The 10,521-nt window shown below is 29.0% G+C and overlaps 1 long non-coding RNA gene across 1 annotated transcript in view; it reads left to right on the top strand.

Annotated features, from left to right (window-relative positions):
* The first annotated feature begins 3,490 nt into the window (after nucleotides 1-3,490).
* LOC117171386 overlaps nucleotides 3,491-10,521 on the top strand; it is a 77,901-nt gene continuing 70,870 nt past the window's right edge. The window contains exon 1 of the long non-coding RNA XR_004466868.1: nucleotides 3,491-3,580. This is a non-coding gene — a long non-coding RNA (uncharacterized LOC117171386). The remainder of the gene's footprint in view (nucleotides 3,581-10,521) is intronic.

The following is a 10,521-nucleotide window of genomic DNA, read 5'->3' as shown; positions in this document are numbered from 1 at the left end:
AAATTCAAGAAAGGAAAAATGTTGATTTCTGAATGATATACAATTTCAGGGATAATATCGAGTGCGAAGCACGAGATCCGTGATGAGGGTGTGCTCGTTAAAGCCGAAGAAGCTTTAACAAAAGAGAATTCACAATCACAAAATTACTGTTGTTGATGCTTTGACCTTTAGTTTTAAGAAGCCTGTGAATAAAGATCGAGCGCACAACGCTAGGTAAATACATTATCGAGCGCAAAGCGCGAGAGAAATACATTGTACAGTAAGTACACTACCCGTGGTAGTCCTATTTTTCTTATGTCTAATGGATTCTTATGGAAAATCCGTTTATTTGTTTTGAATGGGCCCGCTTTTATTAAACGTCTTACGCCTTATCCTCCATATAACGTCGATCTGGCAAACTCCAGCTATGTCTGGTTGGCGAGGTACAGAAGATTTTACTCCAGGTAAATACTTTCGCAAATGACAATGTTTTAAACGCATTTTATTATTTACACCACTTTTGTGTCACATTGAAAAATAATCTTTTACATACAAAACGGATAATCTTCACACCAAAACAGACAATTTGGTATGAAATTCTTATTGACGTAATCTTAATTTCAGTAGTAATAGTGAATCGCAAAAAAGGCGATATTTGTGAAAGTTTTCTCATAATATACATTGTAGCCGTTGACTTAACTGTTTTGTGGAAAAACAAAGTTGGTGAATAAACAGGTTTGTCAACTTAACTTAACTTATGAAAATGGAATGTTATAAATACTCATACATGGAAATTTGATTGTTTTTCCGTCGTCCTGAACATTTTGTAAAATGGCACTTGAGACTATTAGGATTTCCGCTCTTCAATTGTCGAATCGGGTTCGAGTTTGTTGTGCTTTTTAAAATCCTTTACTCCTAAATATTGTTATGAAGGAAATAAAATTCAAAATAGATCAACATTTAAATTCCCTATGCTTGATTATTATTCTTTTTAATTTAATATAAGTGATATCTGTGAATATTAAATTATAATTAATATCTCGTTAATATTAATCAACAATTTTTTAATTTAAAATTTGAAGTTTCTTACTCGTGATTTCTAAATGAAGTCGAGATATTTTCAGAAACAATTCATTAACCATGGATAATTTCTGAGACTAAAAATGGTTACCCAGCGTAAAACCAGGTTATAAAAATGGTTAGAAATACTATTATTACAATTGTTCAATAATTGAAGAAAATATGCCATTTTAAAGAAAGAAATTGAAGGAAAAGGAAATAAAAAACACCATTTTTAAAATTTCATTTAGAAGGTATTTCCTATTAGAACATAATAATTTATGAAATCACAAATTCACATTTTTTAAACTAAAACAAATTAAGAATGCATGCAGGAAGCAAACTGTGAGACCCAATCATGTACTTTCAACCTCAAAGTTCATGCACTAGACTGTCCTTTACAAAATTATTTTTTCTTCTGATTTCAAAGGATCTTATGTTCAAAGGAAAAATAAATTATCGAGGATTTTTTGAAAAAGGTAATATTCAAACTTGAGATCAATTTTTCCCACTTGTTTTAAATTTCGGTTTAGGAATTGTCACTTTGAATTAAAAACTGAGATGAAAAGTATTATATAAGAATTAGATCAATGAAAAACTGTGCGTTTTCTGGAGGTTTTATGTAACAGCAAATGGTTTAATGTCACTAAGGTCATTAAAGCGTTTTTAAAGTTCACTTTTCTTTAATTTTTATGAGTTTCAGATAGCTTTGAAACAATTTAAATCTCAAAAAAATATATGAGCCTTTCGTGGAATAATTGTAATGGAATTATTTGTTTTAGATCTTTTTAGTTGTTTTAGAAAAGTTATTCCACTTTCAAAAGCATTTATGTGCTTCACTTTTCTTTATTACTTTTTGCTTTTTGCATCGTTTTTAAACGTCCTAAATATTTAAAGATAAAAATTATTGAGCCCTTTATGAAATAAGTAAAATTCAATTCTTAGTTACACTTATTTTAAATTGTTATTTTGTTTAAAAACTGAGTTAAAGCAATCTTGCACTTGAATTTTCTTTACTGTTAATTACTTTTGGATAGTTTATACACATTTTAAAGATTCAAAGAAAAATAGTCGAGCCTTTTTTTGAATAACTAAAATTCAATTCTAAATTCTTTTTAAACAAAAAATTGTCTATTAAAGTATGCCCAAAATTTTCAATTTGCCTTTTTAACATCTTTTAGTTTAAAGCAGGTTGAAGCTCACTTGTCACGACGCTGCATCAAACTGCTTGACCAAAATGTTGTACCTAAGCTCCAAGAGCTCCTCGAATTATTCAAAAAAGAAAATTAAAAAACGTTCAGTCGAACATATGTTCCACTGAAGGTTTTTTTCTACTTCAAATTTCAAGATTTACAATTGAACATTCCTCAATTTTGAATGTTTCCAATCGCAGAATCTTCGATATTTAACGTTCATAATATAAATTGATGCAACTTTGAATCCTTTCTTGGAATACATTCATTTTTAAGATTTAATATTGAAAATGATTGAATTTTAAAGAATTAAAATTGAAATTCATTCAAATTTATAGATTTAAAATTGACGTGCGATAACATGACGTGGAACGACACACACCAAAAAACACTGGCTCTATTTAAAAAATTGTTTTGAGTGATTACTCACTACCACTGCCTTCACAGAAAAAACAGAAGATAAACTTTACATCGGTTTCCGACGAAAGATTCTCTGCAAAAAACTAACTTCACAGGATAAACTTTACACAAATATCGGCTAAACTTTCTTTCGTTTTCCATGACAAACACATGTTTTTTGAAAGACGCGAAGTTGGTTAAACGAAACTTTATCGCTTTAAAAAATTTCCTGCAACAAATTTTATTCTTAGTTTTTTCTGTGTTTAAGAATCTGTTAGGTTACAATTAAAATGTTTAACCGAAAAGTGTTTACTGACCTGCAGATAATTAAATTAATGTTTTTAAGATTTACTTTTAAAAAGTATTAGTCAACATTTTTGTTTGTATAACCTTTGTTTCTAGAATACTTCTGAAACTTAGAAATTTGTCAGTGAAGAACAAGGAAAAGTCATTTTTTCACGCATTTAACGCTTGTGGATAGGGTCATAAAAAATAAGAAATTGCCAAATTTTTTGAATAATTCAATATTGCACAAGTAAGCAAAAGACTCCTAGATATTAATTAAAAGTATAATGCATTGGGTTTTTTTAAATTTGAAAAGAGTTTAAATAAAATATATTTCTGTATAGAATTGTCTTCTGTGTCAATGTTAAAAACTTTGCCGGTGGAACTGGCATTTATAAGTGTCAGAATCTAGTCTATTCTAGTCTCTGAAAAGGCATCGTTCTCGCAAGAAAATCGTATGGCACTGACGAAAACAACGAGCGAATAGTAGTATATTGTGTTTCGTATGGGAGACAGGCCGATTACGGAAGTCAACAAAACTTGGTATTTTTTCTTCATTTGACGTTTAATCTCAGATAAAATAGAACAGCGTGGTTATAAACGACACGTCTGTTTTTCCACTCAGAAGAGACGCTTCATACAATTATTATAGAACTTCACTTAAGGTAAGTTTGTTTATTTATACAATTATTCTTTTAACCATATTAAACGAAAGTCATTTCAAACTACATACAGAGTAGGTAACTCTGCACTAGTGATGCAACAATATAGTTTTATGAAAGTTTTATTATATGTATGTATGTCGATGAATATATGTATGTATTATATATATGTGTGTATGGATTAGTCTTTAAAATACCCGCTGAACGAAGATCTACATCTTATCCGATTGTGGACGCCTCAAAGAATGCAAAATAGCCATACCTAACAAACGCTGCAATAGGAGTGTGTACACGCACTACTAAATCATCCTCCATAGGTGCGACTGTCTCTGTTGGAACTGGCAATGTATGGAAAATATAGTCATTGGTTAAATAACGGTTAAAAAAAATCAACTTAGAGCTACTAAAGTGTGCAAAATTGAGAGTATATTGATAATTGACAAAGAATTTAAATTTTGAATTTTTGTCTGAACTCTAACCATTTTTTAATATTTCAAGAAAATTATATATATGCACCAAAAATTAGGCAAGCTATGTGTCTCTAAATAAGCTCTGAATATTTAGTCATAATTTGGCATCAATAATATTCTTAGACAAAATATAAACGGCATATTAATACTATCCCCTTGTCAATATTATCCGCTCCACATGAACACCTCTTAAATATTTTTTAAAAAATAGGAAAAAAACCACTGCTTAGAGTAAAAATTATTGCTCTGCTCTGGATCCACCCAAAAAACATATATATGGAATGTAGGAAATACTATTTTAACGGCCCTCGCTAGCAAAAAACGCATCTTACTACTTAGAAAAATAATTCTCCTAGGAGTAACCTTTCATTGAGAAAAATATAAATAAAAAAACAACAACTCTAGACGTCTCCTTGTTCGTTTTTCAAATTACCTATTACTACTCCATCTGCATCAACCTTATAAATTTGTTTTCCACTTATTTTCCCAATACGTATAAATTTACGGTAAATTTCATCACCATCCCTAAAAGTGTGATTAAAAGGCATAAATTGGTCCTTGACATATATTCCTGTAACAAAAATATACTCTTTAATCAATTTGAAGATTTAAAAAAACCATAACCTTACTTACAACTACAAAATGGTAATTAATTCTGAGTTGACTAATAATTTCCAAAAAGATTTATTTTTCAATCTTTTTCTGAATCTTAATAATTTTGTGTTAGTAAAGAACAAATATATTTGTTTAAGATTGTATTTTATTTTAAAAATTACCTGTCCTTAATTCGAAGTCATGCCTCTTTGAACTAATAATTGCATAAGAAGGTACACGATGTTGGTATACTATGACAAAGTAGTCGTACTTAAATGGTTCTGTAAGAACACATATAGTTATTTTTATTAAAAATGTTTTTAGCGAAACGTAATCTTAATAGTCAGGAATAGAGATGTTCTAAATGTGATGGAAGAGTCAGTTAACATTGAAATATGAATCTAAACAAGCGAAAATGTTGACTGGGTGCTATCAGGGCTTGAGTCGAGTATTTTGCATGTGAATCCTTCTATTTTTCAATATTGGTAATATAATTAGATAAAATTTTACGATACAGGAACGGGAGAAAATAGATGTAAATTTTAAAGTGACATGGTTGGAACATATTTTGGCATACACGTAAGGATTTAAGGTACAATTTTTGGAGCATATGTTGGCAAAAGTTTCAATTCAAAATTTAAAAACTATATGAGAGGTATGAGGATTAATTTAAAAATTTCTGTAGAAATGTTAGCTCAAGATACAGTAAAGATTTGTTATAAAACGGAGCATGTAATGCAAATATTTTGCCTCCAAATGATAGAGTGATATCTTAACATCTACTGTTTGGAAAATGTGAGTATAGCTGAAAAGCGGTTCTTGGGGGAATGATCTGGAATGGAATGGAGAAGGACCAAGAAAGGGGTGAAATTGGAATGCGAATTTGAATTAAATACTTACGAAGGACCATTTTTCGAAAACAATTGATATCTGGACGTATAAGATATTTAAATTTATAAATGATATGTTATTATAGTATACTTACTAATAGAATCAACTATCATCACAAACGTGAAGAACAGTATAAAAATGAGATATCTCATTTTTCTCGCGACAGTAAACTGGTCTTTAAAGAATATTTTGAGCTGAAGTGATAAAATATTGCGTACATTTTAGGAGTATATATACTAACCAAGGCCGTAGCCAGGGGGGATGATGCTGGTCTTACCCCTTCCCCCCAAAATTTTTTAAACATGTACATTATATAAATATACTCTCCTGTGTGCCGCTAAATATTCCCCCCTGTAATTTTTTCCTCACGAAATTTTTTTCTGGCTACAGCCTTAATACTAGCCGTTATCTTATTTCTGACAAAAACAATTATCTACATTTAGGCCACGAGGTAGAGTTGAGACATAAAAGCTTCTTTTCATTGCTATAAGATAAGCATGTCATATTGATTTTTCTTGAAAATATTAAAGTTGCATGAGAATCAGATCTACACGTGGAGATTGGACCTAAGTAAACATTTCTATAGATAACAAAAGTAGATTCAATAAGCTAAGTATTACGTGTATAACAGATTCAGAGAAAATTGTTAGAAAAAGACTTCAAAATAATATAAAATGTATAGGGTCATTTTCAAATTAACTTTGAAATTCTCACTCCCCGCTATTAAACGATATAAAGTAATGAGTTTGTTGGTATCCAAACAGACTTTAGATAAAATATACCTCTGGATAAAATGCACTTTTCTGTCAGTGTTGGAAAAGTTTGCTGACATAGCAAGTTGTAATTATAAGCGTCAGAATCTAGTCTCTGAGAAGAGGCCCGTGCCGCTAGCACCTCCACAACGGAATCATGACATTTTCTAAATGCCATAATATTAAGCTGCTTGAAACTATTTTTTTACATTCATGTCAATTTTTAGGGTATTTTATTTTTCTCAAAAAATCGTATTTGGCATTAAGACGCTCGCAGCTAGTATCTGTACAACAGCAATTTAAAAAAATGAAATAAATAAACTACGCCAGAATTTATGGGTTTTTTGTGCTCTTCAAGGTTGCAAAAATTAATTTTTGTAAAACGTCAGCCATAACTTAATAATTCGCTTTAAAATAAATCAGTTTTGTCGACTGCTTTCGTAAATCAATGCTGATTTTTGGACTCATTAATTTTTCTCAAAAACCGATTTCTGGTGGAAGTGCTGACAACTAGAAATTTTCAAAAAACAACTTCTATCTCCTCAAAACTGCACTCAGAATAAATTATATACTCAGCTTAAATGTAAATATAGTAGAATTTCGGTCTATTTTTAGACTCTGCAAAACACTAAAAAAAGGACTATTTATAAAATGAACAATAGCCCTCAAATTTTATCCCTAAAGAAAAACAGAGCAAAAAACGTAAGGCCAAATTTAATACTTTATGTGGGCTTCATTCCATAAGATAAATAAATTAAAAAATTAAAAATAATCAGACCAGTCGACAAAACAGATAAAAAAATCCAAAATAAAAAAAAAAATCTTCTAGCTACCATTGCCGGGATAATATTTAACAACCCCCAAATGAATAACGTTCAAAACATGAAAACTGGCCAAATTATGTATTTCGTATTTACTTCTGTTTCAACAATTATATCAGATGTAATCGATTAATAGCAAGAAGTCATTTCTAATTATTTGGCTGTTAATATCGTGAAAAAAGGGAAACCTTATCTATAAATACATAGGAAAAAAAAATTGTTTAAAGAATTGTTGCTACCATTGAAAATAAAACGACGGATAAAGTGACGAATTGCTCCCAATCTTATCACGAAATCAGTTTTATTTATTTACTTATTTATAACAAATTCAATACATTTTTTAACATTTACTTTGCAACTTATCTTTTGGATACTTACTTCATGTTTTATAGGTATATTAAAATGAGTCCAAGTATTTGTTAAAACAACGGTACCTACACTTCAAAAGACATTTTTTTTTTAAATTTTCGCTAATGAATAAAAAAGTAATATATTTCTCAAAAATCGGCCATTACAGTTTGAAGCGGAATTTTATTAGATTTTCTTTTATATCAAAAAGGTTCGCGTCGGATAAGAACACCAGTAGGGCTAATAAATTTTTCTGACCAAATTAGTCTAGAACTGACAATTTATATTCGATTGAGTTTTTTATTTTTAATAAAAGTTACCTTAATTCCAAAGCGACTTCTGCAAGCCAATTGTGTAAAACAATTTATATTCTTACAATCACGTTGATTCTCTTTAAAATTAATACAAGAGGAAATGGAGGTAAATCAATTTTGACACTTAAAATTAAGTGCATCCACAAATTACGTATGGCGATTTAGGGGGTGGGATAGTTTAATACAATCTTACCGTTTCTTACCGCGCGGTTGAAATTTGGAAGTTCTTGTATAAAGAAATTTTTACCACAAAAAATAGTAAACCAACATACTTTTCAACTTAAAGGTACTACATTTTTAACAAAATAAATGATTTTTTGAACAAATAGTTGATTTTTCAACAAAAACAGATGAAGTTTTAACCAAAAGATTAATTATCTACCTAAATCTTAAAAAAAAGACATCAAGTTCAGAGTAAAAAGTCAATATTAGGTTAAAAAACTTAATTTAAAAAACAGTTTGTCAAGAAAATAGTTCAATTTTCAACCGAAGAAATGAATTTTAAACCTACAAGCTTAATTTTTCCACAAAACGACGAATTGTCAACAAAATACTTGAATTTTCTACAATATAGTTGAGCCTGCGGCTAAAAAAGATAAATCTCAAACCAAAAACTGAATGCTAAAATTTTAAGAATAAATAATTAATTTTTAACCAATAAGAATGCGTTTAAAATAAAATATTTATATATTCTAACCAAAGATACGAATATTCAATTAAAAAAGATAAATTCTTCAATGAAAAGTACAATAGTTGATATTTCCAGAAAAAAATATTTTCATTTGCAAACAAAAACACTTGAATTAAGCCAAATTGTACGCATTTTCAACAATGCAGTTAAATTCTCAACAGAGAAAAAATTAATTTTTAACATAAAACATCGTCGCCAAATTTACCTTGGAAACAAAATAATTTTCATACAAACAAAACGAATTTATTCTTTATTTCTAAGGGTTTTAATTTAAAAGAGTCGAATTTTAAAAATTGTCATCTAATTATATTGGATTTCTCTTATTTCTATTTCAGGAGCTTCCTGTTACAAATTTTATTGATCTAAAGAATTTAAACTTGTGTTCGAATCATCTTGATTTATTTCAATAAAAAATATCTACATTTACGATTAAAGTTGCGTAATTTTAGACATTTTTATTTATTAATTGTAAAAGTTTAAAGTATGTTTAGGAAAATCTAAGTAATTGTCAAGAATAACCAGGGCTGCCATATAGTCACTTTTAGGTCATTTTTTTGTGACAAAGTCCCGTTATTTATTTCTTTAAATGAAAGATCACTACAGTCAGTTTTCTTGGAAGAAATCAACCCATGTGTTAACCCCTGCTGTACTCGTGTTGCCCGCCTGTTTCTGAAGTTTCTTGAGTGATTTTGAATGTGTAAATAGCAACAAAAATGACCGTTATTGATAATAAGATTTCTAGAAAATTTGAAATAATTTATGTTTTATTAAAAAAAATTAATTTGAAACTTTGAAGATTACAAAATATGTCAAAAAAGATTCTGGAATACTGCAGATTAAAATTTTTTTTAGCATTTTCAAAAGTGTTAAGAAACCTTATAATCATTTAAAAAGATATTCATAATTTTTAGCAGTTTCTAAACCATTAGAAATCCTTTCATTCTATAAAATATTTAAAACAAATTTTAAGGTACATTAAAAAAATTTTTAAGAAAAAATCGAATCATTTTATTTGAAGAAGCACTTTGTCATCTGGAACACGCAAAATTTATTTACAAGGATTTAAGTTATTGCAAAATGGAACATTAACCCTCTGATGGTGCTCTGGGTGTGCAGCCACAGAGGTACTATAAAAGTGAAGGTTGTGAAAAAAATATGACAAGGGGGGGGGGATCGCTAAATCAAGCGAATAATAGGACCTAATTGTCAGGCATGTGACCCTACTCAGCACTCTACATTTATTCGAGTTATAAGCATTTGCAGCGCGTTGTGGGTGTTTATTCACAATTTTAAGATTTGAACAGTACAGCTGTACTCCTGATATTCTAAAGATTTCTTTTACCCCTGCAGAGTTAAAAAATATGTGTTTTAAATAGTTTTTACCACTGAAATAAGTTATGGGTGGCTACACACCAAGGGCATCATAAACGGGATGCCAGAAAACGTACGCCATCAGAGGCCATTGCTTCTCTTGCAATATTTTTCAATGTAATACAAATTTCTACAAATGTGATATTAATAACTGCACATTACAATTTAAAACTATATAACGTTTTTTAAAAATTAATTTACATAATTAACTTCTAATGTCAAAATAGGAAGGGAAAATATATTATTTAATTAATTAAGCTATTGTGTTTATTTAAAAAATATATTACATACAAACTAAGCACGAAAAAATGAGTAAAATAAGATTTTTTGGTGGAAATTATTTGTTTCATTAATATTAATGTAAATAATAGTAATAATCAAATTATAATTTTCGTATTCAAGTTTCGAAAAGTAGATCTAATTTCTATGTTGACCTATAAAATACGGTTAATGGTTTATTTTAAAAGATTTCCATTAAATACGGAAAAATGATAATATAAAACAAAAGCCCGCTTCTTCATTTAGAAAAATGTTATCTGTACACTTATTGTAATTATTATAAGTCGTGAAAAATGCTAAATGTTGATCTGAAATGTTATCAGTCGTTATTTCGTGAATTATATGATTACAGGCCTGTGCTTCTTAGATATTTATTTTTCATAAGTATTTGTGAGACACAGGTTAAACAGACA

This window comes from Belonocnema kinseyi, chromosome 4 (genome assembly GCF_010883055.1).
Source record: "Belonocnema kinseyi isolate 2016_QV_RU_SX_M_011 chromosome 4, B_treatae_v1, whole genome shotgun sequence".
NCBI classification, from domain to species: domain Eukaryota; kingdom Metazoa; phylum Arthropoda; class Insecta; order Hymenoptera; family Cynipidae; genus Belonocnema; species Belonocnema kinseyi.
The sequence above is the reverse complement of the archived record's forward strand: the minus strand, read 5'-3'. Positions and strand labels throughout refer to the sequence as shown.